This window comes from Pseudonaja textilis, chromosome 11 (assembly GCF_049901715.1).
Source record: "Pseudonaja textilis isolate UNSWEBS1 chromosome 11, rPseTex1.2, whole genome shotgun sequence".
NCBI classification, from domain to species: domain Eukaryota; kingdom Metazoa; phylum Chordata; class Lepidosauria; order Squamata; family Elapidae; genus Pseudonaja; species Pseudonaja textilis.
The window spans coordinates 11,593,555-11,621,185 of NC_142000.1; the positions used below are offsets into that span (position 1 = coordinate 11,593,555).

Here is a 27,631-nt window from a genome sequence, read left to right on the forward strand (position 1 = left end):
TCAGAATCCAGACGAACAGGCAACTGCCACATAATACCCTGGACTTATCAGTTGTCTATAAGAAAGACAAAAAAAGTCTGGATAGTGGATATGGCAGTGGAGACAGCAGAATAGAAGAGAAAGAACAGGACCTACAAATAGAAATAGAACGACTATGGCAAAGGCAAGCAAGGATAGTACCAATAGTAATAGGAGGCTTGGATGGAGTCCCAAAGCAACTGGAGCACCTCTTGAACACCTTAGGCATTGACAAATTTGCCATCAGTCAATTGTAGAAAACAGCTTTACTTGGAACAGTTTCAATCCTGCGGCGATATCTGTAACACCATCAAACATCCAGATTTGCCTATCCCAGGTCCTTCGTAAGGACTTGACAGGTAGACAAAAATGCCAAACCCAGTCTGAACATCTGGCTGACTGTGCAATGAACAACAACAACAACAACAACAACAATAATAATAATAATAATAATAATAATAATAATAAATAAAGCAAGAGAGTCAACAATCAGCAGGTATACAAAAGGAATGAAGTGAATTCCATTTTTCTATAATACCAAGCTTTGAAATCTTCCTGTCTGGACTACTGGTCTGAGTGTAATTAACAAGTAACACTTGGAACCATTCTGACACTGAATCCGGGAGCCTGGGACGGCACAATTGTTGTGCAACATGATGAAATGGCAGCAGAGCTGTGACAAAATTCCTTGTATCAAGCCATTGTTTGGGACACAGAAATTTGTGAGAATCTCTTTAGGCTACCTTCCAGTCAAAGCACAGGAAGGAAGCCTCAAGTGGGTCTGTTTATGAATCAAAGAGCACATAAGGAAATATTAATCACCCTGCTTACCATGGAAATGCATTTAAATTCCTTCCCCAAAGAGTGGATGAACCATTCTTCAAAGATGACAATTGTATCTTCGATCATGCCCCCAGAGATCAGAGTGACCACTTCTGTGGCTGTTCCTGAAATAATTGTTGTCACGGACCTCATGTTCTGCATTTTAAAACAACTTACTCTTATGCACAGTGTGTAGGTGAAGTTTGATGAAAGCCAGCAGGGATTGTTGATCAAAGAGAAACCTTGTAAGAGAGTGGTACCATATCAAGGAACCAGAATATTTGGCCAGAAGATAAGAAAACAATCTTACATTTTGAAAGTTGGAGACTTCGTACCAACTTACAAATCTTAAGACTCATGCCTTTGTGTAACATATTTGTGTTACATATTTGTGTCTGGAAAATAGAGTTCTCCTATGTTCACAGAGTTTGAAAGATCCTAAGGTTTTCAGTGCATTATTATGCAAGTTTTGCCCATTCCTTTTTGAAAAGTGTCTGCTGCCTTTCAAAAGTGGATTTTCCAAGACACTGGATTTTCCAAGACACTGAAGTCCTACATTAAAGATGCAAGATAATTAAAAATACTTAATTAAAATATAATAACATGATAATTAAATACATGATAATATAAGCACCCAAACAATAAAAGCATCAATCAGAATAGTTTAAACATTTCTAAGCAGAATAAATGTTTAAAATTAGCATATTAATTAGATGCAATGCCAGAGAGACTCATAACACTTTTGGTGATGAAAAGACAAAGGCCGGAATCAGTTATACCTTATTGAGGGAAGTGCTTTCTATAGTTGGTGAGGAGGGCTACCACTGAATAGCCTCCTGGGAAACCTGCATTCAATCAAGGAAGCAGTCCCCAGAGCTCCAAAGATTATCTTAACATCACGAGTAGGAATATATAGGTTAACATGTTGCTTCAGACACTCTAACTGTAAGCCACAGGGTGCCTCATTTACCAACTTTTTGAACTAGCCCAGAAGATCCTAGGAACCAGTTAAGGTTATAAAAAGAAGAAAGAAAACGTAGCAGCAGTAAGCTTAAAATGCCATGTTCCAGGTAGTAGTCTTAATATAGTAAATTGTTCATCTGCACTTTTTGGATCATCTTCAAAGACATCCCACATATGGAGCATTGCAGTAATGAGTTATGAGCTTTGATTATTTTATTGAATTAGTCATTCTTTAAAACTGTGTTTTAAATTAAGAGTCTTAACTGAATTGTGGCCTTGGTCCGGGATTTCTCGGAAAAGTAATAAGGGCATGGATTTTTTAAATTCATATTTAATACAATATAAATTCATCATATTTGGTGGTTAGTGCATCAATTAAACCTTTCATGATAGTGAGATGGTTTCCCAAATTTCCCTTAAATCAGGGAAGAAATCAGAAACAAACCTTTGGACTAAGAATAAGCCTATTCCTATTATGCCATTTTTGTTCAGTGCAGTGTGAAAAGCACTGATAAACATGTTTGTGGTGTGCGAACTTAATCAAGGATGCTAATTTGCTATAAATGCTTTTAAACCCTCTCTGTTGGTAATAACATGAATTGGCAACAAGGCAATACAAAGTCAGTCTTTCTTGCCTTCTTTTTCTTCATCTTCTTGTTCCCTATTTACTGGTCTCTTTAAAAGAGGAAATTGTGAACATCAAACTTATTCTCAACTGTCCTAGTAAAAGTTTTAATTAGATAATAATTCCCTCCCTGTAGCATTTTTTAATGCCAAGAGTGAATGAAGTTAACTTGCAATTGAGTATTTATGCCATGTTGATTCATGCCAACTTGACACTAATGAAAGCAACATGCCTTTTTAGTTATATTTCATAGAAGTCTACTGTTACTTCAGTGCTGTTACCATTATCACTGGGGCTGCTAAAACCTGAAGAAAATTAAAAAGTTGAAATGTGAAGTTTGCAACTTTTAGTTCTTAACTAAAACCTGGATTGAGCCTTATCCTGGTTTATTTTCTGATTTGGGTCATGACGTCTAGGTGAAACTTTTTTTCTCACTCTGTACACTTGGTCTGTTTCCTGCTTCATAGCCCACCACCTGATTGATGAAAAGTACCATTATCCACAGAGAGAAAAGCATCTCAGACCCTTTATTCTTCTCCAATATATTGGAATACTGGAAGTCTAATATCCCTGATACTAAAGCCCATTGGAATGTTTCTCAGGACTTCTGAGCCAAAATCCAAGCAGAGAAAGTTTGCCATGAGCACCGTCCCTCAAATTCATTTCTTCTTTAGTTAACATGCTATTACAAAAAGGATTATCAAGCACTTTAGCAATTATCATGCACCTCAGCAAGAGTCAATGGGTAGAATCTCATGTTTGTGGTATGAGTTTCCTTCCCCTCCCCCAGGCTGGCTTCTCATTTGGGGCAGCTAAATGGCAGATAGGTATACATCTCTCTCCATGTTCAAAATATTAGTATTTATTTTATTTGATCAATGCAGCTGGGGGAGAATTTTCTAAAGATTATTATTTGAGAAACACTTTGCCATGGAAAAAAAATTGAGATGTTAAGGATGTGAACATGTTTGATTTTAAATGTAATGCCAGTTAAGATCTAAAGTTTCCTAAGAAGACTTTCATCTGTCACGCACTTCATCTGTCATGCACTACAAAATTAGTTTATGGAAAGCGAAACGATGTGCATGAGTGTGTGTGAAACTAACCTCATTTACATTTTAAACACTCTAGCCTGAATGAATATCCACTTTTGTCCACAAATAATATGAGAGAATCATTCAGAGTCATTCATGGAAATGCATTTCGTCAGATGTAGAATTTTTTTCTCTTTCTTGAGAAAAAAAGATTCTGTCTAGAAGCTCCATCCTTCTGTCTCATTTTCCACTCAGTTGTGCAAGGAACTGTGCCTGCTCTCTTCTCATTTGGTCTTACAACATCAACACAAAGCAACACATTTCACAAAGGTGAAAAAAACTGTCTTACTCTCTAGGACCATGGCTGAAAGCTGATATTCCAAACCATTTCTACCGGAAACTATATTTTTGGCTGGCATGTTCGGATCAATCCAATGTTTCTTTGCTTATTTCCAGTACGAATATCCTTCCTAAAGACAATATCAATAACATTTAGGCATATATACTGCCTCATAGCATTTAACAGCACTCTCTGGACAGTTTACAATGTAAGCATTATTGACATATTGTCCCCAACAATCTGGGTCCTCATTTTACTGATCTTGGAAGGATGGAAGGCTGAGTCAACCTTGAGTCCTAATAGAATTGAATTGTCAGGAGTGAATATGGCTGAAGGAACTGATCTATACTACTTGGAGGACACTGAATATGCTAAAAGTTGGAGTGCCTAAATATAAAATCAATATACTCAAGTGGAGACTCTTAGCAGGTAACAACACACTATGTGAATGTGGAGAAACACAGACCCTAGTCCATCTGCTGGTATGTCAGCTACAACAGAAACATGTACAATAATGAGTTATTTTTGGCCAACGTCAAAGCAAAGAAGGTAGCTTCATTCTAGAATTTCAAAGTTAGATCTAGAAGCAGAAGAAGAAGGATTGAACTCAAGGCTGTGGGCAGAGTTGCCAACAAAACTGCACTTTAAACACCAGAGTTCTTTGATGCAATGATTGCATATACATCCAAACACACACATACAACACACACACACACACACACACACACACACACACTATAAATGTGAGATACCCTTTTTAACATCAATTTCTTGCTTTCTTTAACTTCAGCTCCAAATGTTGTTGAAGCTGCTGGTTTCAGAATACATCTAAGTAGATGCTGTGGTATCTGGTTCACAAATCATCAATCCCATGATTCCCACCCCCTCAATTTTCATGTGTTTTTCTCTTTGGTCCACAAATTGCGATTCTCGCGGCAATGTTATTTTCTTATGAAAGGTTTGAGGTTTTGCTTCCTGAGATGAGCTTTCATCTTTTTCATCTTTTATTTTAAGAGGCAAGTCAAGAGGATTGAAAACCACAAAACTGCAGAGTTCCTGCTCAAATTCCAAAGGCCAATGCTAACTGATGGTTGAAGTCTCCCACATGAGAGGCTGTGAACACCACATCTTTAGAGGCTACAAAGAAAAGCCTAGGAAGTCACTAACATGCCCTTTTGAATATGCGATCTTAACCAGTATTTTACAAAACAAGAATGTGGTTTTTTTTTTTCTTTACTGGTAGATTATAAGCTAATTCTGAATTTATCAGTGAGATGCATGCAAAGCAAAGGATATGGCTTCAGATAAAGCATTTATTCTTGAAGTTCTGATAACCTCCAAGCTAAATTACTCCTACTATGTGTGGTATTGATTTGCATTATGATTCTGCAACTACAGTGGGTCTGCTGTATGATTTGCTAACTGAGAGAGAATGGAATAGGCACATCAGGCTTCCTTAAACATCACTTGACTTCATTACGTAACAAGACAAATCCTCAGATCAGAAATCTTTCTACCAGTCAAGGAAAGTCTTATGTCTGTACAAGGAAGTTTTGTTTGGTTCTGTTCTGTTTGTTTCGTTTTGTTCTGTTCTGTTTGTTTTTGGAATGAAGACCCCTAGGCTCAGGTTACCAATCCATAATCTGTTGGAAGATAACAGATAATCAGAGTTGGAAGGAACCTTATAAGGAGAGTAGTATACTCCATGTCTAGTTGAAGATTGAGCAATGCTTCAATGGTTAAATTAATAAGCAGCCCTGCTAGATAATTAATTAAACTATTTTACATTGTATGGCCATATCTACCTCATTACTATTTAAAAATGCAAGTTTTTAGGGCTTAGTTGGCCTCCTTGTTGTGTGATATAGTACATTGCTGCTGCTGCTGCTGCTGCTGCTGCTGCTGAATATCGGCATACACATTTTACACAAGACAACATTTCTTCTCCATTACACAGCAGTACATATTAGGAATCTACTGCTGTGGAGGAAATAGGTCATTCAGATGAACTCCATGTAGGAAGCAACTTTCCTTAGCTACAGGCCTACATTACTCAGAAAAGCTCCTTGGGGGATAATGAAATAAGTTTGCCTGAAATACCTGCTGTTTGTCTGCCCTGCTTAAAAACCTCCTTGAAGAAAACTGGCAGCCATCTCTGAGAAAAATAAAACAACATCTGCAGAGATTCTTTGAATCTGCAGACAGATATTTGCAAATAAGTATTCGTGTGTCTTGAGGCATTCTAAACAGTCAGGGAAGAAGCCTGAAACCAACACCATTTTAACTTTTCCTAAACCCATCTTTCCCAAGCTGGATATTTCCCAGATTTGTGGACTACTTCAATTCCCATAATTTTCAGCAATGGTCTCCTGACTGGGGAATTCTGGGAGTTGAAGTTCACTTGTCTGCAGGGCGCCCAGGTTAGGTAAGGCTGAACTAGATTTTCTTCACTAAAAAAAAAATCAGGTCACCTGATCTAGTTAAATGCCAACCACTCAGTTGTGCATGTTAGAAGGAATGAATGAATTTGCTTTACTTCCTTATAATTCAACCTGCCAGTTCCATCAGTTGTCCTTCTATAGGGGCACAAATTTCCTGAAAGAATTCCAGACCTTTACACATCATTTTGCTATGTTATCCTGCACTGTGTAGTAGCAGGTGGTAGATGTGGTCAGGGAGGTGTTTACAAAAATTTATTTAGTGAACCAGTTGTGCCCATGCCTAGGAGAGGCTTAAGACTTCTCAGAAGCTAAAGCAACTATGAGCAACATCCTCAATTTCACAAGATGAAATACACACACACGCGTACACTGTTGTAGTTCGCCAGCAGCCTGTGCAGACGGCAGCAGAATTGGACAGTGGGAAAGAACAGGGACCAGTCCAGGAATCTGAGGAGGACTTGGACGAGGGTCCTGCATCAGATACAGAGATAGAACCAGGACCATCTGTGAGTGGGGTGCTGCCTTTGGAGCCTTCAGAATCTGGCAGCAGTGAGGCAGAGGACCCAGGGGAGCCTGTTCCCGGTGCGCGTTTGCGCAGAGCTGCCAGAAGGCAAGAGCAGCTAAGACAAAAGGGGTGACTCAGGAGTAAGGCTTGGAGGTGATTGCCCCTCCCATAAGATATAAAGGAGGAGCAAAGGGACAAGAACCTTTGCAGGAAGCAAAGTCGTTCATTCGGATTAAACCTTGAAACTCTGTGTGGACTTTGTACTTCGTTTGACCTTTTACAGTTAATTTGGCACTTTAGTTTTTGGCAGAAATTCAAAGGAGATAAAGGTGGGTGCTTATCTCGAGAGACTGTTTGGGGCTCATTATGGGCTGGGAATGAACATAATTCCCAACAGTGAAATAAAACAAGAGTTGTTTGGACTAAGGGTGTGCTTAATTACGGTCTAAGGAAGCCTTGGTCAGAACACACACACACAGACACACACACACACAAACACAGAGAGAGAGAGAGAGAGAGTGAGAGAGAGAGAGAGATTCTGCAGTCCTATCTGCTCCCATATAGAATATCTCTGAATCACCTTTCACATTCAGCTGCACTCCCTTTTTTTATTCTTTAAACATAACAATGGTATAATGCATTACCTTGACCTTTTCAGTATACCATTCAATGATTGGGCAGCCCTTCTTCTGTTTCTTATGTTAATCTCAGGATCCCACGGGAAATGTACAAAATGGCAAAGATATTTCAAAAATGTAAGATAAAAATGCCACAATAGTTCATACCTTAAAATTAGGGAAGGGCTTTTTAAAAAATGTCTCCAATTAAAATATAACAACCTTGGAAAAGACAAGTGTCTTGCACCACAATAATTCTGCAACATAATGGGGGTGAGGCACATTCCTTCATCTTTTAAGCATGGAACACTCTACTTTCATTGTCTGCTAAGGAGTGCTAGGGGTACCTGCATATTATAAAACCAAACCATTGATCAAAGTCTGTACAAAAAGCCTCAAGTAAATGCACTGAATGATGCTACAGAAACATAACCAGATAAATTGTGCCTTTATTGCAAAAGAAACATTTAGAGGGTGTCAGTTTAAGAATAATGCATAATATGCCAGGTGTTAAAAATATGCTGCAGCATTCTCCAGGGAAAAGTTGTGTAAGAAAGTGAAAAATGTCAGCTACATGTGTTCCATGCAAAATGAAAAAATAATGGATGGAGGGATGGAGGGAGGGCGGGAGGGCGGGAGGGAGGGAAGAAGGAAGGAAGGAAGGAAGGAAATTTATATGTTGTTCATCTCACTATCCAAAGCAAATTTGGGCAGTTTATTTCTTTTGATAGAAAAATAAATGTCTATGAATATTAAATCGTTCCCTTTTTTGGCTCAGTGCAATTTCTTTGCAACATGCTTGTTACCTGCCAGTTCTTTTAGCAATTCATGACATGCCAGGACTGTAGAGCTGCTTGTCCTGGTTTCTGTGTTAGAGATCAGCCAGCGATTCAAAGACTTGCTGATCTGAACTGATTGAATCATCAGTTTAAAAACCAAATCTTTTGTAAAATGCAAAGAAAGAAAATAATCTCAGAAATATATTGTTCACTGCAATAGAATGTTGGCTGCAAACCGATGTAACTTTAAAATGCACATAACAGTCCTGAGTAACTCAATATAAGGAGCTACTGAAGGATTCGTCTGTGGCTTTAGAAACTTCCAAGTGTGATTACTCAATACTAGTGGTACAGTACAGCTGGAAGAGAATCATAAGGAAGGCTGAGTGCCAAAGAATGGAAGTTTTCCAGTTGTGGTGTTGGACAAGACTCTTGAGAGTCCCTTGGATGGCAAGTAGATCAAATCAATCAACACTAAAGGAAATCTACCTTGACTATTCTTCAGATCCTAAAGCTGAAACTCAAATAATTTGGGCACCAAATGAGAAGAAAGAACTTATTGGAAAATACCCTGAAGGCAAAAGTAGAAGGAGATGGCAGAGGATGAGAAGGTTAGACGGTGTAATTGATGCAATGAACATGAATTTGGGCAAACTCCGGGAGACAGTAGAGGACAAGGGGCCTGGCATGCTATGGTCCATGGGGTCTCTAAGAATTGGACACAAATTAGCAACTGAACAATGAACAACTTTTAATATGACAGAAAACATGGCCAAAGTGCAACCATTTAACTACATTTAGTACTATTAATATTAAAGAAAATCAAAATTCAGTAAAAACACCGTGTAAGATATGCACTGGCTAAAAAAAAAACTTTGAAACTCTTCCCTTCTAAGAAGATGTGGAAACCTTTTAAAAACTCTTTAAAAATAAGACCATGACATAATGTAATGTCTGTACTTCTCATGGGGACAGTATAGGCCATTCTAAAGCTAGATTCCAAATGTTGGCATTGGCTACTCATAGATTATTTGAAGGCAAAATGTGTCCATCAGGAAAATGTACATCACTGGGTCCTTTTCCTGAGCTAGTTAGTGGATATTAGGAAGCTTAATGTCTTGCTTCTGACTTGAGTCCGCCAACTCAATCAAGTCATGTCATGATATTTTCTGAAGTGTCAATTTGATCCTGAGCCAAATGTTGTGGTTAATATATACCCTTAATTGAAACCATCTGTCACTAGGTACACAGTGGGAAGAAATCATTTCATGTCTTTAAGAATTATCTTACCATATCCATAAAATGTTAGCCATATAAGGCATCCTTTACTTAAAAATCAACATTCTGTCAGGAATTAGCCTTTTTAAAAAGATAGAAAGGGCTAATCTATCTTCTGAATAGTCCAAGTGCATTTTGGTCCCTTAGTTGGCTATGTGAGCTCCCCAGGGAATATTTAAATCTCACTTGTGCATTGACAAACACATGTCAACTATTCTAATGTGACGGGCTTTAAATGTCAGGGTGGTGATAATTTACCCTTCAGATATTGTGTTTTGTCAATTTCCTGGTGTCACATTCTTTGAAAAAAACCTTAATTAGAGAGAACTATCTTCCCTGAGTACAGAGCCATCTGTGCAGACTTTGAAAAGACAATATGGCTGCCAAAACCAGACAACTGAAGAACTTCCACATTTGTTTGTTTGTTCATTTGTTTGTTTGTTTGTTTGTTTGTTTGTTTGTAGGAGAACACACAGGGTTTTAAAAAAGTGAAGTTAGTGGTCATAATAATGCAGTTGGAGTTCTACATTTTTGCATGTTTGTGTCACACATGCAAAACATAAAAAATAGACCACTGAATCCACCATTTTGACTTATTTAACCATCCCCAGCACACAATAAAAGGGGGCAGGAGTTTGATCACATAGGCACATAGGTTTGATCATGGTCATTTATGATCTCTTCTGCAGAGGTCCCTGCCTCAGAATTTCATCTTTATATTTTATGTCTTTTTGTTCTTTTGTTACAAGACTAAAATCATATTTAACCACCATTTACCATTTAAACTATCATGCTGGTATGAAACATTTTTTTTCATCATACATACATTTTTTAGAAACTTAAACTTATATATATATGCAAATAATCAGTCTGAATAGGTAAACATTGCTCTTTAATACAAGATTCATGTCCCACAACATGATCATATGAGCATATTTAAACATATATAAAAATAATAGCCAAATTAACCTGCCTTTCTGCAGATTTCTGGAGATCACCCAACTTACCAAGTAAAGAAAAGATTGTGAGGTTTGTACCCATACCTCATTCAAAAGGCAATCACAATCTCTTGTGTTGGTTCTCAGGAAGTATCTAGTCCAGGGGTCTTCAAACTCGACAGCTTTAACACTTGTGGACTTCAACTCCCAGAATTCCTCCTCCAGTCATGTTAGCTCAGGAATTCTGGGAGTTGAAGTCCACAAGTCTTAAACTTGCCGAGTTTGAAGACCTTTGATCTAGTCCAACTCACCTGGACTTACACCCTTTGTATGGTGCTAACTGTGCAGACTTTTTCATTGACCACAGTGTCCACCACTACTTAAATTTCTTTTCAGCAATATTTGGAGGAAAAGAATTCCAAAACCAATAGAATGACTGTTCAACCACTGATAGCTTTCAGTGAAAGGAAGAAATACTTTCCAATTGTTTGCAATACATACAAACTTTCTGACTATTTGCTTAATGTTCACTTTTTCCTTCTACATGTGATTGAAATAAACCATACTGATCAAATATAGATACCTTAGCCTAACAACGCTGAACAATGTTATTTTTTATTGATGCAAACTTGTAATGCAGACATCTCTGGGCCTTCCATAACCTTGCAGTCAAGATCTGTAATGTAGATCTCTAATGCAATTACAATGCACAAGAAATATTATTAGATCTGTAGATCTGTAATGTAGATCTGTAATATAATTGCAATGCACGGGAAGATCTGTAGATCTGTAATGTAATTGCAATGCACAAGCAATATTATTACTCTGACAGTTACATTCACCGAATGAGAATTAAATTGAAAAAAGGGAAGGAATATGCTCTTTGGAGAACAATTATAAAAAGAGTGAATGAAGACTTAATTTTAACCAGCAAGGCAGCCTTCTTGATAAATTTATTTTTATCCACCATGGTTAGCTAATCCATGATGTATTGAATTAACCCAATTGCCTGGCTTCTTTAAATGCTGAATAAGCTGGGCATAATATTCTGTCCTTGGTTTCAAGGTTGTTTAAGATTTTTTTCATGTAGGTGGTAGCCTGCATCAATTAAAGATTAGGTCAAGATATTGAAACGCCATAATTTTTTCTGTCAGAAAAACTTTATTTTTTGTTCTTGTTCTATACACATGTTCTTTCAGCAACATGAAGTCATGGCAATGATAAATTTCAACAGATCTCATTTATTTGGGTTTTAATTAACAGTAGGTAGGTAGGTAGGTAGGTAGGTAGGTAGGTAGGTAATAAATCAGAAGCAGACTCATAAGAGCTGCAGTGGTACAGTGGTTATAATGCAGTACTGCAGGCTACTTCTGCTGACTGCCAGCTGCCTGCAATTTGGCAGTTCAAATCTCACCAGGCTCAAGGTTGACTCAGCCTTCCATCCTTCCGAGGTGGATAAAATGAGGACCCAGATTGTTGGGGGCAATATGCTGACTCTGTAAATCGCTTAGAGGGCTGTAAAAGCACTGTGAAGCCTATACAAGTCTAAGTGCTATCGCTTATTGCTAACAGAATTTGCTATTTAAGACAGATATATGAACGTTGAAGCAGTATGGCTTCTTCTAGAGTTAATGCCTCCTCCACAAACTTTGCCTGTCTTAGCTTATATGGCCTTGTCTCTTGTAATTGCCATTTTCACCCTCTAAAATTTTTAAAAACACATCATTGCTATAAAACAACTGCCTGTTTTTAAGCAACTCAAGAAAGGCTTGGTGTGCCATAAATCACTGCTTGAAGCTTGATCAAAGACATCCTCTCTCGCTTGAAAAGGCCACTTCATTGGTAGATATATTATACAGCACTTTTTGTAAAGAAAGTAGATGCCTTTATTTTAAGTCACCTAAGATTTGTAGCCTGGTGAGCACCTACATTTTAAACTCTAAATTTCTCAGTGTGGATGTTACAGAAATCTGGCTCTGCTAAGATCAGGATATCGGTTGGAGGTCCAGAGACCTCAACAACAGCAGCATGAAGGGCTTTCATATTCTGCAAGACTTCTGAAAAAGTAATTCAGCACAGATTCAGTCTAACCTCATCAATCTCCCCCTAGACAAAGAAACATGTTAGGGATTATACCTGTGCTGCAAGGAAGCAGCTTGTGACCAACAATGTAAAGTGATGTCAGAGTTGTTTGCAAGGAATCAAAAACAAAATTGCAGGATTTGATAAAGCCACAAATTCTATGATAAGATCCAGAAGCTAAGAAACAGTGGATGAAGCACATCAGGGCTTAGTTCTTAGAAGACGACAGCCAGGTGCACTAATTCCACAGTAACGTTGCTACATTTGAGCAACTGAGCTCTTAAATAGAGCAGATGGTAATATAGACCTGTCCAGGTGGGAAGCTATGAGATCTTAAAGAGTCTTCACATTTAGTTCAAGCATTGATTTATGACATGGCTGACTGAGTCTGCAGCATCTTATCTTCTGTTTCTAAAAGGGGAAGAAATATTACAGGGTTCTGACCGTAGTGATCATTGATTTTATGGGGTCATCATGCTTATACATAGGACAGATTTTTTTTTTCTGTGTATTTTCTCAACATGTGTTGAGCTAAAACTTACCCAACATCATCACAACATATGGACAGACTCAACCATAGTTTAACCTATGAAACTGGGAGCTTCCTAGACTAAGCTAAATCCAAAAACCCTGGGAAATTCCTGGAAGCTTGGCATTCAGACAAAAACCAGCCATCAATAGACACATACAGATAAAACACATTTACACACCATTTAAAAGAGACAATTTAAAAAGCTAAACATGTCATACAGCATATGACTGGCACTTTCCAGCTTCATATCAAACCCATTTTCTCTACTTAGAAGCTGTGAATCTCCCAGAAATTGCTGAGACTGGGTCACAGAAATCAATGCCCTATTTTTGTTGTTTTCTTTTATTTATTTTTTTGCTGTGACATGACTTCTGACTATATAATTTTTTTCTAACAAAGAAACAAATGTATAATTACTCATCAGGAATACAGGAAAAAAATAATTGCTTATCTTTTTCTTTTAACAATAAGTATTTTCATTTTAAGGTAGTCAAATTGATATTAAAAGTTGAAGATATGAAAGAGTTTGTCTTATATACTTCCTTTACAATCTATGGTGTAACAATTTGATGATGGTTTGTGAGAATTTGATTGGACCACCATGCAGTTTGGGAGTTCATGGGATGATTTTTGGCCAGTTATTTTAAAAGATAATATATTAGTCTTTGATAGAAAAAAAACCTCATCTAACTACTGCCCCCAATTTAAATCCTAGCTCAGTTTAACTGCTTTATACATCTGAGAAAGTGAGCTGCAGATCACAAAAGGATATGCCTTTAACTTTATTTATTTTATTTATTCATCAAATTTCTATACTATCCATCACTCTTTATTATTTGGTTTTTGGAGGAAAATGCTACTAGAGTCCTGATTTGAAAAGCAGTTAGCAATTTACAGTCTAAGCTACTTCCCAAAATTGTTATAAGATGAAGTTATAGAGTTCCGTTGGGGAAAAACATATTTTACACTATATTGTTTGGAAGTAAAGTAGGACTTGAACTGAATAGAATTAAAATAAGTCAACCCCTAAATTTATTAAAAATAATTTTGCATTTCCACAAGCAATTCAAAAGTAATAATGAAGAAAAAAATTAAAATTAATGAAACCATCAAAATGGTAAAATCAAACAAACAAACCAAAAATATTCAGTCAAATGTGAGAGATAATAGAACAGTGTTAATCTGATCCCTGAGGGATATTGATCTCGTAGCCTTGCAAAGATGTTTAAATAATATGTTATCATTTTTGCCAATCATTACCACTATCTGCCTTAATTTGAACACATTTTACTTTCCACTGTTGGTTCAAAATGTAAAATCAGGCATGCATGTATTCCTTACAGATTAAATTTCCCCTCATAGCTACTATGTTTTTTTGTTATAAAGCTGCATAGACACATTTGTCATCGGTCATGACAAAACCTTGCTCTTAGATTGTACCAACTTTATTTCAAAGTGTGCTCATTATTTTTCAGATGGTTAATTATGTGATAGATGTGGAAAGGTTGGGGAGTTGAATAGAGACATTCTCCGGACCTGAATTCAGCAACCTTTTCAGAATGTGGGAGATACATTTCTTTGGTAAGGAAGGAAAGACTACCTGATGTGCATTTCGGATTCTGTGGAGATTCTCAGTCATCCAAGTCATAGTTATCTCAAAGGTGCTTTTTTTTTCTTCTTCACAAGGCAGCTGGATTGTTTTTTACCCATTTTGTTTCTCATTCAAGAAGCTTAATCAGTTCTGATGGCGGGGGAGCAGGAGGATGGAAAGATATGTTCTGATAGAATGTGGGGATGGAAGGATTTATTTCTTTGCAGTCATCTGGTCATTAGCATAGGGGCCATTTGGGGATTTATCTGTGCCCTCAGGGCATGGGTGGTTCTACTGGTTCAGACTGGTTCAGGGGAACTGGATGTTAAAGTTACATCTGGCTCGCCGAACCAGTAGTTCAACCGACAGGCTGGCCCAACCAACCTCTCTCTTCCCCTCTCCAGAGTCCCCACTCAGCCCACTTTTGATGGAGATAAGTGCAGGGTCTGCGCAGAGGCTCTGGGAGGGGGAAATATGGGTCTTCCGGAAGTCCAGAAACGGGTCTGTTTCCAGCTTCTGGAGGGCCTCCAGAGCCTAGGGGAGGCTGTTTTCACCCTCCCAGAGGCCTGGGGGAAAGCCTCTGGACCCTTGGGAGCACAAAAACGCCCTCCCCCAGGCTCTGGAGGCCCACTGGAATCAGAAAACAGGAAGTTCCGGTAGGCCACACCCACCATGCCCACGCCTACCCAGCAACTGGGCAGCAAACTGGTTGCTGGGATTTTTGAATCCCATGTTGACTCAGGGTCACCTGAATCATGGTGTAATTGATTGTGGAATCTTCTTAGAACTTCTGAAAAGGCTGCATTGTAAACTGGAGATAGGCGGTGTCTTATTCTGTGCCTGGTTGAGGTGCATAGAAAACATATGCCCAGAAACTGGAAATGGAAACAGCTTTAATGGATCCTTTTGAGCAAACAAGATGATGCCTTGGAATAGCAAAAGATATTGGCATCAGATAATCTTTAAAGCATTCTGCAAAGCAAATCCAGCTATCGGGCCTTCAAAATAATGACTGATTTAACACATCTAAGCCACTAACTTTCATCAACAATGATGCCTTTAGTGAGCTTACAGACCAATTGAAAGATCAAGGGCAGCTCAGGGATGTTTTATCAATCTACCAAGTTACTCTGGTCATGATTTGTTGAGAAATAGTGCCATATCTAATAACCTAGAGGGATTGGAGAAAATTGCTGGGAAATCTTATCACACCTGAACAGAAATACAGGAAAGGAGGAAATTGGTAAGATTCTTCACCTGACACCATGAGAATTTAAGCTTTGTCAATCAGATAACTTATTTTACAGATAAGAACTTTAGAAGAATCTTGCGAGATCAAACTAAGGCCAAAATTAAATTTTTCCAAAGCTATAATTCTGAGAATATTTCTGATACATTTTTGTTCTCACCCTTCCCTCCAAATGTTTTTAAAAAGTCAGTTTTTACTCAAATATTCCTTACTCTTACTTGAACATCATGGTCATCATTTAAAGTAAACCAATAGATAGAATATGGCTTAAAATTACTAAAAGGGTTATCCTTTTGGAACATATCCAAATCCATTAGCATATTTCACACCCATTGTTCATATAATTATACCTTGTCTAAAAAAAAGTACTTTCTCTTCTCTAGCCTGAATTCCAGATCAATATAGAATAGTGTCCAATTTAATAACTGTCTTAGCACCAACAATCATTTTGCCACCTTCAAACTTTTGTCATCTCAAGTAAAGATTGAGATTCTAGGCTTAGACAACCTTGAACTACGCTGACTAAAATTGGACTTAAGCATAGTACATAAAATCATGTGTTACAATGTCTTACCAGTTAATAAATATTTCAGCTTTAACAACAACAACACAAGAGCACACAACAGATATAAACTAAATGTAAACCACTCCAAACTTAATTGCAGGAAGTACAATTTCAGCAACAGAGTGGTCAATGTCTGGAACTCACTACCTGATTCTGTTGTCACCTGCTCAAACCCCCACTCCTTTACCCTCAAACTAACCTTTATTGACCTCACCCCATTCCTAAGAGGTCTGTAAGTGGCGTGCATAAGTGCACCATCATGCTACCATCCCTGTCCTATTGTCCCCAATTATTAGTTCCTATTTCTTGTATTTAAACTTATGTTTATTCTTGTTTCTGTTGTATTGTAAGCTTTTGAATAATAATAATAATAATAATAATAATAATAATAATAATAATAATAATAATAATAATAATAATAATAATAAAAGAATAGGAGGCCCTGCAGATTTTGCCAACGTGCTTACCATCCCCGTCTTATTGTTTCTTTTTTTTCTTTCTTATACGTATCCATGTATTCATAACTATGTTTTTACTTATACCTATTATCTTGTAAGCAATTGACAAAAATAAGCAAATAAACAAACAAATAAATAAATGTTAAGATTCAGCATGAGAGAAATTTACATCCACAGGGACAACCACCATTCTTTCCTTTTTCATCCCATCTTCTTTCCTGGAGTTTTAAACCTAACATGAAGTGAGATTCGTAACATGAGGACAATGAAAATGCTTATAGGAAAGAGGTGAAGGCTCTGGTGGACTGGTAGAATAAAAGTAACCTGGTTCTAAAGTCATCATAGATTTTAGAAAGAGCCAGCATAGTCATACTCCACTCAGCATGCAGACATAGAGGTGATCAACAGTATGAAGTATCTGAGGGGTGCAGATAAGTAACAATCTGGACTGGTCTCTACACATGTCATTTTACTTTGCTAGTCGTTGCTGACTATAGGAGGCAGTGTTTAATCTCCATTTTCAGGGCACTGAGCCAGCACTGTCTGAAGACATTTCCATGGTCATGTGGCCAGCATGACATCATGGACCACTGTTTCCTCAGCACCAAAGTTGTACCTATTTATCTACTTGCATTTGCATTCCTTCAAATTGCTTAGTTGGCAGAAACTGGGGCAAGGATGGGAGCTCACCCCGTTACAGAGCACTCAGGTCTCAAAGCTGGATTGCCAGCTTTACAGCCAACAAGCCCTAACGGAGCCACCACAACTGCCCCAATCATCTCAAGACAGCCTTACATTCTCAACTGACAAGTAATAAAATGTGCAATCTGTGAATGCTTATAATTGTTGTTTTTCCCCCTTCCCAAGCATGAAAGACTCACTTCACCATCCTTCCATGGTTTCGTGGTATTTGCAACCACACAAACCACTCAAAAAAGAAAATTGAAACAATTATACCCACACTTTGAAAGGCCTTGCTTGTAATTTTCCACTCAATGTAATAACTCTCTTCTGCGCCTTCATTGTTAACCTCCTACTTCTTTAATTAATTGCTTCCCTTCCCCCCCTTTCATTGCTAATACTGGAGATATTGAGAAGATGGGGAAGGGGGAACCACAAACCCAACAACATCTACCAATTAAATCATCTTATCAAATTTGTGTAGGCTATTAATTAAAGGTCAATTCTTTTTTTTTTAAATGGAAGAAAAGAGATTATTTTCTCTGGAGGCCTGGAAGAAACTCAATGAACAACTTCTTAAAACTTTGGAAAGCTTAACAGAATGGATTAGATTAGAGAATTTAAAAATGACAACTAAATGGTTGCATTTTACTCCAACAAAGACTGTCATCAATTCAGAAGAACTAAGGCTAATTCATATGAGCATATAAGCATTGTTACACTCAACTTTTCCAGTTAAAGAACCTTCATTCCAAAAGATAGAAAAGAAATTCAACAACAAAAATATTTTTCCTATATCTCCAACAACTCTCTCAGCCCTTTTCCCATTAAGTTTACTGGCTTATTACATTTTCACTTTCCCATGTAGGTTTGAACAGTGGTTGACTCCATAAAAGGCTAATTTAAAAAAATTAATTGGGAGGATAAGGCACAAAAAGAGGGAGGTGGATATTAAAATTTATAAAAAATTCATTAGAGTAGTTCAAAAGTATTTGCTACATTTCATTTTAAAATGGCAATGGAAATGTTCACGTTTGAATCAGGCTGTGCACAGGTATAGCAGAAAGCTCTTTCTATGACCATAGTAATTTTTTCCCCCTGATACTTGGATGGGTTTTGCCATTGGCAATTTAGTGAACTTGAATTTCCCTAAGCTTGGTATTTTAGCTTAGTCTTTCAATAATGAAACAGTTACTTGTGAATTCCCAGGACTCCTGACATACGTTTTAAAATCCACTGTCTTATGGGTTTTATGCCATTTTTAAATCAAGACTGTTTTACCAGCTATGCACTGTAGAATTAATGCTAGTGAGTGAGAGCTAAAATTGAATTGAAATCTGTCTTCAAAAAAAATCTTTTTTCCAAAATAAAAGATTATGGCTTTCTGCCTTATTCCCAAGACGTTTCTGAGTATATTTTGCCATTATATTTTATTGCAGTTCTGGCTCTCTCCATCACTTTGCCTTCACTTTTTGACCTTAAAAAATCATATCTTCCCCTGGAAATTAATTGAAGCATGGCAAGGCAGGGTGGTTGCAGATTACTGAAAAGATTATTGAAGAATGAAAGATTCACAAAAATAATTTGCTCACTTAGTAACTAAGCATATGAAATCCACGTTTTACTCATGAGAACTTTGCTATTTTTTTCACCTGTAAAGTGAAGAACAGTGAAACTGCATGTATCACTTTCCACAGTATACTATATTACAAGATGAAAATGTATGAATGCTGTTGGAACAGACTGAAATTCAATTTAGTGTTATCATAGAAACTGTACAGAGGTATCCAGAAGCTTCACAACCAGATATTAAGGAAAATAGCACAGGTAGTCCAATACCAATGAACATGGAGTTTTCATACAACAATACAGGGATTTAATTGTTAATAACATTTGTTAAATCTCTTTTAAAATCACTAACCCACCAAGCAGCCATCACAACATTTTGGGATGAAAAGAAACGTATGTTTCTTAATTTTTGTTCCTTTATCTGTTCCACCCACCTCCCAAACTGTGATAATAAATATTTCATTAGAATATTGGTGCTTCTAACAGCATGTTAATATAAAAAGGCAGAAGTAAAATGTAAATTTGATTTTTCATCAGCACTAACTCTTAATAGAGCTCTCAGATTATTTAAGTGTGGGAAATTAGGTGAACAAATGAGAACCACACCTGGTGCTTATTGCAGAAAGAAAAGCTCAATTGTTGATAAATTCAAATGCCAGCTTAAAAAAACACACACAAATCAGATGTTTTAGAAAATACTCAAGACCTGCACAATCTATTTTGTTAGAAGATGGTCATGACATTATTTGTGGTTACATCTTAGTGCGGGGAGGGGCAAGAGGAGAAAAATGAGAACTGGAGTTGGTAAACATCGTGGTTATTTACTTAGCCTCCCATCCATAAATAGATTAAGATATAACAAATCTCAGAGCAATTTAACATTAAATGGGTTCAGTTTATTAGTCATCTTTACTAAATGCTGTAGACATAAAAATATTTAGAGAAACTTGCTTCTGAAAACATGGTTCATCTTGTCAACTATTCTCAGTACAAACAGAGGCTCACACAAGTTTATAAAATGATCAAAATTAGAATTTTGTATGAAATTCTCCCACTACCCTGCCAAAACACACACACACACACACACACAACTCCCCCCACCCACCCAAAAAAATTTGATCTTTAACTTCCAACAGTAATACTGCATCTCCCTGGCATCTCTCTCTCTCTCTGTCTTTTGGAACTTGGAAAAAATACAGTTATGTTCCCCCATCTGCCTAAAAATTGTCTTGCATTAAAACCACCAATTCATCAACCCACCAATAAAAGGACTTTCGTTTTGAAAAGATGCTTTGCAGAGCAAAGGAGTATCAATGTATCACCTGTACACATTTTTTTAAAAGCAAAGGCATCTGCAGGATCTGATGCTTTCATTATGGCATCACATAACGTACTTTCTGATGCCATTTGCAACATCAGAACACACATACAAAAGGGAGGAGATTATGTTTGCCACAGCACTGTCCTCTTTCCAACATTCTCCTATATTTTTGCTTAGAAGTAGCCTCAGTTTTTCCTAGGATTACCCATTCCAAAGTCAAAGACTCAATTAAATTGATTTGAATCTCTGGTTTTCTTTTTCAAAAAAAGAATAGATTTGTTTTTATCGGGCTAATTAACAAACAAATATAAGTGTATGAAATAATATAGCTTCAAATGTTATGTCGATGTCCTCTTTTAAAAATGAAGAGAAGGAAGATGAAAGGGGATTCACAAATTACATTATCCAAAACCAGATGAAAATCTGCTTTTATCTGCTCCTTCATAAAAGAAGAATGAAATCTCAAAATAGAGTATTTACTGTACATGGCCAAAATAGATTATGGTTTTCGGGAAAAGCAAAAACTAATGTAACCTAGAAGTATGGTCCTAGGTAAAGCCTTTCTGAGCCCAATCTCAATACCCATCTTACCATACCATTCTTTCTTTTCATGTGAATTAAGATTCATGGTGTTCAAATAACACAAAGCCATACATTGACCAAGTTTGCATCTTACATCAGTAGGATCTACAGTCTACTAAATAGAATGTTCAGACTTACCTTCTGTTGTGACATGTTGTGTTTCATTGAAGGAAACTTCATCTATTCCAAATTAGCGACCTGGGTGGGAAGAAAGAGACTTAGATATAATTCTACTCTTCTGTTTCAAGAGATAACATCGAACAGTTGGAATGAGAGCCAACCCAAGTCTAAGCCACAAGCGTGAAGTAGAAGCAATCTGAGCTGGTTATTAAACTATTGCCCAATAATACCATTAGCAACAGCACTTAGACTTATATACTGCTTTACAATGCTTTCCAGCTCTCTCTAAGCGGTTTACAGAGTCAGCCTCTTGCCCCCAACAATCTGGGCCCTCATTTTATCCACCTCGGAAGGATGGAAGGCTGAGTCAACCTTGAGCCTGGTGAGATTTGAACTGCCAAATTGCAGGCAGCCGGCAGTCAGCAGAAGTAGCCTGCAGTACTGCCCTCTAACCAGTGCACCACTGTGGCTCATTAGAATAAAATCCTTCCCCAAAGTGAGATAATAGTCTTGTTTAGAGGGATGGCATATCATGCAATATATATAACTCCATAGAAAGGAAGTTGCCTCCAAATTTAGAATAACTGAGGGATTACCACCATTCCCCTCTCAGCATCTGCTCCCTGGGGTGGTTATCTCAATCCAAAGAATGGAAAAGTTCTAACAACGCGCTATAAACAGGTCACTGCAGAAATGTGTTTACAGATGACTCTGTAAGTCTAAATAGTATGAATTTCTGATGCTTTCCCACAAATATACATATTTTGCTCTCCAATTTAGTCTAACATGTTTACAAGGCAGTTTCCCTAATATAATATGTTTTGGAGTGCAACTTTCTAATCAATACAAGAACCTTACAAATGCAATGTTTATTACAGAATTTCATCCTCTCCGATTTCTCCTGAAACCCTCCCATTGATGAGGGCTGTGTGCTCAGTCAAATTCCCAGGTAGAACAATAATTCATATTTGAGACAAATTGAACATTTCATTTGAGTACAGGTGGAAATTCAACATCCTGGTTTACAAAGAATTTAATTCACACGTCGCTATTTCACACTTCATTAGTGTTTAGTTTTCTCTAACAGTTATGACAAATCACTTTTTGTTGTTAGAAAAAAAGAAGAGTGCAATATTATTTTTGGTACACCTTGGAGGAAAAAATAGCAAAAAAAAAAGCAACAAAAAGATCAGGTTTTTGAGAAAGATTTTATTTGGCTTGTTCATTCTACAAAGTCGACATTGAGATGCATTAAAGGTAGAATAAAATTGTTTTGGGAGAAAGGAAGGAAGGAAGGAAGGAAGGAAGGAAGGAAGGAAGGAAGGAAGGAAGGAAGGAAGGAAGGAAGGAAGGAAGGAAGGAAGGAAGGAAGGAAGGAAAAATTGGAGATTGGACTCACTGAAAAATCTAGTGAAAGTACAAGATTCTTAGTCACTGCATTGGGAAAATCATTATGATTCTTTAAAAAAATATTTCTGAACAGAAGAAAATATGGCATCTATCTGCCAAGATTCATCCAGGAAGATAACCTAGCTCTTTGCATACTCATGTTTCTGTGAAGCTCATGTTCATCATCACCATCTCATCTCCCTGCCTTTCCATTACTGCTTCCTCTGAATTTCAACAATGAACTTTTAAATCTGCTCAGTGAAAACTTCTCTTTCATGACTTTGAAGATGGAAGAACCCTTAAGAAACAAAGAACCTCTATATTTTCCCAAGGTCATGGATTCCATCAGTAAGGAAATGAAGCAGGACATTTTTGCTGTTATGAATTCAGATGCTAAAATCCATACATGGGTTATAATAGCCAATTTGTGATGCTTTAAGACTTGTTATGTGCTCAACTGGTGGGCTTTCCAGATAGTGTGGGGGAAACTTTTGATACATGCATGTGTGGGGGCATGCCTCTGTTTGCCTTTTCAAGCACATTCCCTTTATTCTGCTGAGCTGACACCGTCTAGTGCAGCTGAACAACTTAATAAGCTGCAAACATTTGATAAGACAGTGTAATTGCCAGCTTTTGTGTAGTTTCTTAATATAGATGCAATCTTCAGAAAGGATAAGTTTGGATGCAAATCCCCGCAAACATAATTCAGTATCTCTAGAGTCATGGAATTTGCCTGGAAAGTAATGATGTTGAGGGTTCAGGTTTGAGAAAACCCAGATATTGAGATGGAAGAGTCTAGAGTCTGAGACTCTAGAAAAAGTACAGAGAAGAGCAACCAGGAGTGACAAGGAATAATGGATGGAAACTGAACAAGGAGAGATTTAACCTGGAAATAAGGAGAAACTTTCTGACAGTGAGAACAATCAACCAATAGAAAGAGCTTGCCCTCAGAAGTTGTGGGAGCGCCATCACTTGAGACTTTCAAGAAGATATTAGACTGCCGTCTGTCAGAAATGGTGTGGGGTCTCCCGCTTGGGTAGGGGGTTGGACTAGATGACCTACAACATCCCTTCCAACTCTAATTATCTATTGTATATGGCGAGTGGTTGCAGGAATTGAATTATCTGGTACTGCTGCAATGGGTAGAGTCAGTCTGTGATACTGTGTTCTAACCACTGTGCCACAAGAGCTCATCTACCGCTATCCTATATACCTCTACTGACCTATATACCTCTACTACATCTATCCTACAAATGGAATTATAGGATAGCTTTTCTTTAGAATTGTGGTTCAGTACAATGTTGACATAAGATTTTGTTATTTGATGTCTCATTGAAGCCAATTTAGCTGTCTTTTGATTTCTCTGTTAGAAATTTGTTAGTATTTATGTGTTTGCTTTATAATTTTGGGCTGAACCTCAGATGCTTTTCATTGGTCATATCTGTACTGAATTCCAAAAATGGTGCTATATGCTTTAATATAGACAAAAGTGCTCATTTTAAAATAAAAAAAGATTTTTAAAACATAAACATAACACATCTGTCTTATCTTATGAGTGTGTCATAATTCTGCCTATTTCATGTTATCGCTATATCCTCTCCAATTTTCACTTTCCTGCAAAAATTATTACATGTCCCTTGTCCACCAGAAGAATGCTTACCCATTGCCAAGATCACAATTGCTAAAATAGCTAAAGATAATTTAACAGAAGATTTTTGGAGGAAGGAAGATCACAATTTTTAAAAAAAGAGTAGAACGTGGTTGGTAGAAAGTAGCACAGCTGTAACAACCTGGAAACACCTGGTGTTTTAAAGAGAAGCCAATTCATGAAACATACATGATCTTCCTCATACTGTAGATTCACAAAAGTTCTAGAAAAAACAGGAATCTTGGCAGGAATACTGATTGGCAGCTATCACTGGAATTTGGAGTGTGCTGGAGAAGGAAGTGGAATATTTGAGCCAGGTGTATATCAAATCATTTAAGAAGAAGATAGAAACCTGGGAAGAGATAAATTGGGACAACCAGGAGGATAACTTAACTAGTGTTGGACCCCCAGAAAGAAGCAGAGTTTAGTTGAGAGATATATACAAGTAAAGGAAAAAATAGTCTGAGATAAATGATGAAGTTCATTCATCCATCTACAATGCCCAGGAAAAGGAGTAATACATCTGTTAAAATATGAGCCAGTACTCTAAGAAAAGTCCATGTAAAAAGACTGAAAGTGAAAGGTTAGAAAGAAAGAGGGGAAAAAACCTCTATCTCTTAAAAGAGCAATGGAAGATTTAAAAAGCAGAGAGCTAGACATATACAGTAAGTATGTGAGCTGGACAGAGTCCAAAAAACTAAGATAAAGTATTGAAAATGTCCATTAGTAAGTTAACAGGCTTATGAGAAACTCTGAAAGTAGTTTAAGTAAGAGTAGGATTATTACTTTATCTTAATAGTTAACTGCTTACTGTGTCTCTGTAATAAAAGAACTAAAAACTCTTCAAAGGTGGAATCTACTCATGCGTCTTGCCTGAGTTTAAACCATCATGAATGAACCTTCGACAAACCTGAATGTTGTCTCTATTTAGGATGTCTTCTAGATCAGAGGTCTCCAACCTTGGCAACTTTAAGATGTGTGGACTTCAACTCCCAGAATAGTAGAGGTTGATATCTGCCTGTGGTACAGAAATTTTTTAAGTTGTCCAGGGGTAGAAATAAAATGATCAACTTAAAAATTGGTCATATGAAGTAGAACCTGAAATCACTAATGGATAATGACTTTAGAGAGCCTTTTGAACAGCAGCATTCAAAATATGGGAAAGGTACCCTCACCAATTCTGAAAAGAACATGACATTCCATACATCATTCATGGTAAAACCGACTTCAAATTATGGAAAGAATTTGAGATTGCCAGTACATTTTCCCATATGTTCTATCTGTCAAAAAGTGACACATGTCAGAAACATGTTGAAACTCCACAGTTACTTTCTTTGCTGGAAGGAGTGAGACAAAACACAAGAACAGGAGGCATTGATTCACGACATGTGTGGTTGCACTGCTGACATTTTGCAACGGTATGGCTAACTTTAGTGATTGAAACTATGCCAGAAAGTTTCTACAGAAACTATGAGATTGTTCAATAACAAAGCAAGTACTTATTATTCTATGTTCTATCAAATTTTATGACAAGTGGATCTCAATCATCCTTTATCAAATTTTAAAGGTTAATTTCCTTTCCAACAAAGTTGGGGTAGATTCCAAGACCATTTTTTTAGGATTCCTTCTTAAACTTTTAAGATTCCTTCAAAATTGATATACATCTAGCCCTATAACTTCAAACAAGCAAATCACACAATTGAATTTTTCCAACAATCATTTATAATATCATTTAAAAGAACTGAAAAAAATTGAGATACTTTTCCTGATCTCCTCCCAATTCCTAGAAGTCCTCTACAAAAAAATAGAAATCCTTCCTTCCTTCCTTCCTTCCTTCCTTCCTTCCTTCCTTCCTTCCTTCCTCGCTCCCTCTCCCTCTCCCCCCCCTCTCTCTCTCTTAAGGATTTTAAAGAAAATCAAATATTTCCAGTCATACCAACAGAATGACTGGCTCAGATTGGACTCACCTAAGACAGAAAGACAACACAACAATGCAGGCAGATGTGTTGATTTATATGTAAGTAAGGTTTCAGCTACATATTATAGAAACATAGACATAACAATATATAATACTTGACATTTTTGATCAGCCACTAAGCTAATTGGTTGGCTGTGATATAGTCACTGTGTGAACCAAAAATTAGAACAAAATAAGAAGGGACATTGAAATGCAGCCAAAGAAGTCCTATCATGAAAATTAAAAGAAGCCAAATAATTTTAATACTTAAAAGAGAAGATTGAAATGGAATATTATCCACTATGTCATACCATACTGTACCATATCATACCATGTCATACCATACACCATATCATTATTCCATGAATGACACATATATTTATGTTTTGATATAAGGCAGAATTGTCTCTCATGAGCTTAATTATAAAATAGGTTGTTTTGGTTAGCATTAAAAATGAATTCTCAATAATAACAGAAATTAAATTAAAGCAACATGAATGAGTAGAATGTTCTCCTTTATTTTATATTTAAGCAGGACAGATATGAATGAAATGAATTGTTATTGTGCAAAAGAAACACTGATGTAAACCCAGCAATGAGTAGAAATTTCATTTGTTCAATTACTTATTTACATGTGGAAATAAAGGGCATCTCTAAACCAGACCCAACTACAAGCAGACTAGCATTAATCATAATCTAAGGCTAACATTTTCCCTACAGGGTTTAGCTTTTTCAAAGGACAACTTTCAACAGAATGAATCTGATCCATTCAAAAAGATAATCTCAAAATGTGGAAGACATAAAGCAGCCAAGGAAATCAATTATTTACAAAAAGTTTCATCTTGAAATTTTAAATGTCACCAAAATTATATATATTATATAATTATATATATATATATATATATTCCCAAGCAATTATTTGAAAGAGGTCTATTTAAATATTTAAAGTATATTTTAAAAAAAGAAGAACTAAGAGTGTAGACTAGAGGGGAAAAATAAAAGCATTAGAGAGACAAAAATATGCAGCAATCAAAAGGGAAAAGTGATTCTGAAGTTTGCAATCCTTTGGGAATGCACTTTTCTAAATGCAGCTGGACTGTATTTTCAGTCACTATTTTTAAGATCAAGATGCAAGTCAGATATGTTGTCACTTATTTCTTGTTTCAAATTATAGCTAAAGGGGAGGAGAATTCATTTCCATACTGCTTTATAAAAGAGCTTCTGTTCAATCCCTATTTTGATTAAATGTCATGTTTTCATATATATGAGATAAAAAACCACTTAGTGTTCAAGAGAGAAGCCTCAAACCTAAATAGCACAAGCCAAGTGCACAGTTGGAACACTTTAGTCAAATGCTGCTGAATAACTTTTTTCTTTATCACCCAGGAACTTAGTATGGCCTTCGGATGAAATACCAATTAATTGCCATCAAAAATCTGTCATTAATCAGCTCCATTTTAATGTACATTTTGGCTGACATTTAAATTATAAATTATCCTGGGATAATCTTAACTCTTACAAATTACC

At 36.8% G+C, this 27,631-nt stretch overlaps 1 long non-coding RNA gene across 1 annotated transcript in view; it reads right to left on the bottom strand.

Moving 5' to 3' along the window:
* Nucleotides 1–966: 966 nt before the first annotated feature.
* The window catches only part of LOC148124833 (uncharacterized), a 152,127-nt gene continuing 125,462 nt past the window's right edge, over nucleotides 967–27,631 (bottom strand). Inside the window, exons 3-4 of the long non-coding RNA XR_015744911.1 lie at nucleotides 21,129–21,188; nucleotides 967–1,082 (exon numbers count right to left, since the gene is read on the bottom strand). This is a non-coding gene — a long non-coding RNA (uncharacterized LOC148124833). The remainder of the gene's footprint in view (nucleotides 1,083–21,128; nucleotides 21,189–27,631) is intronic.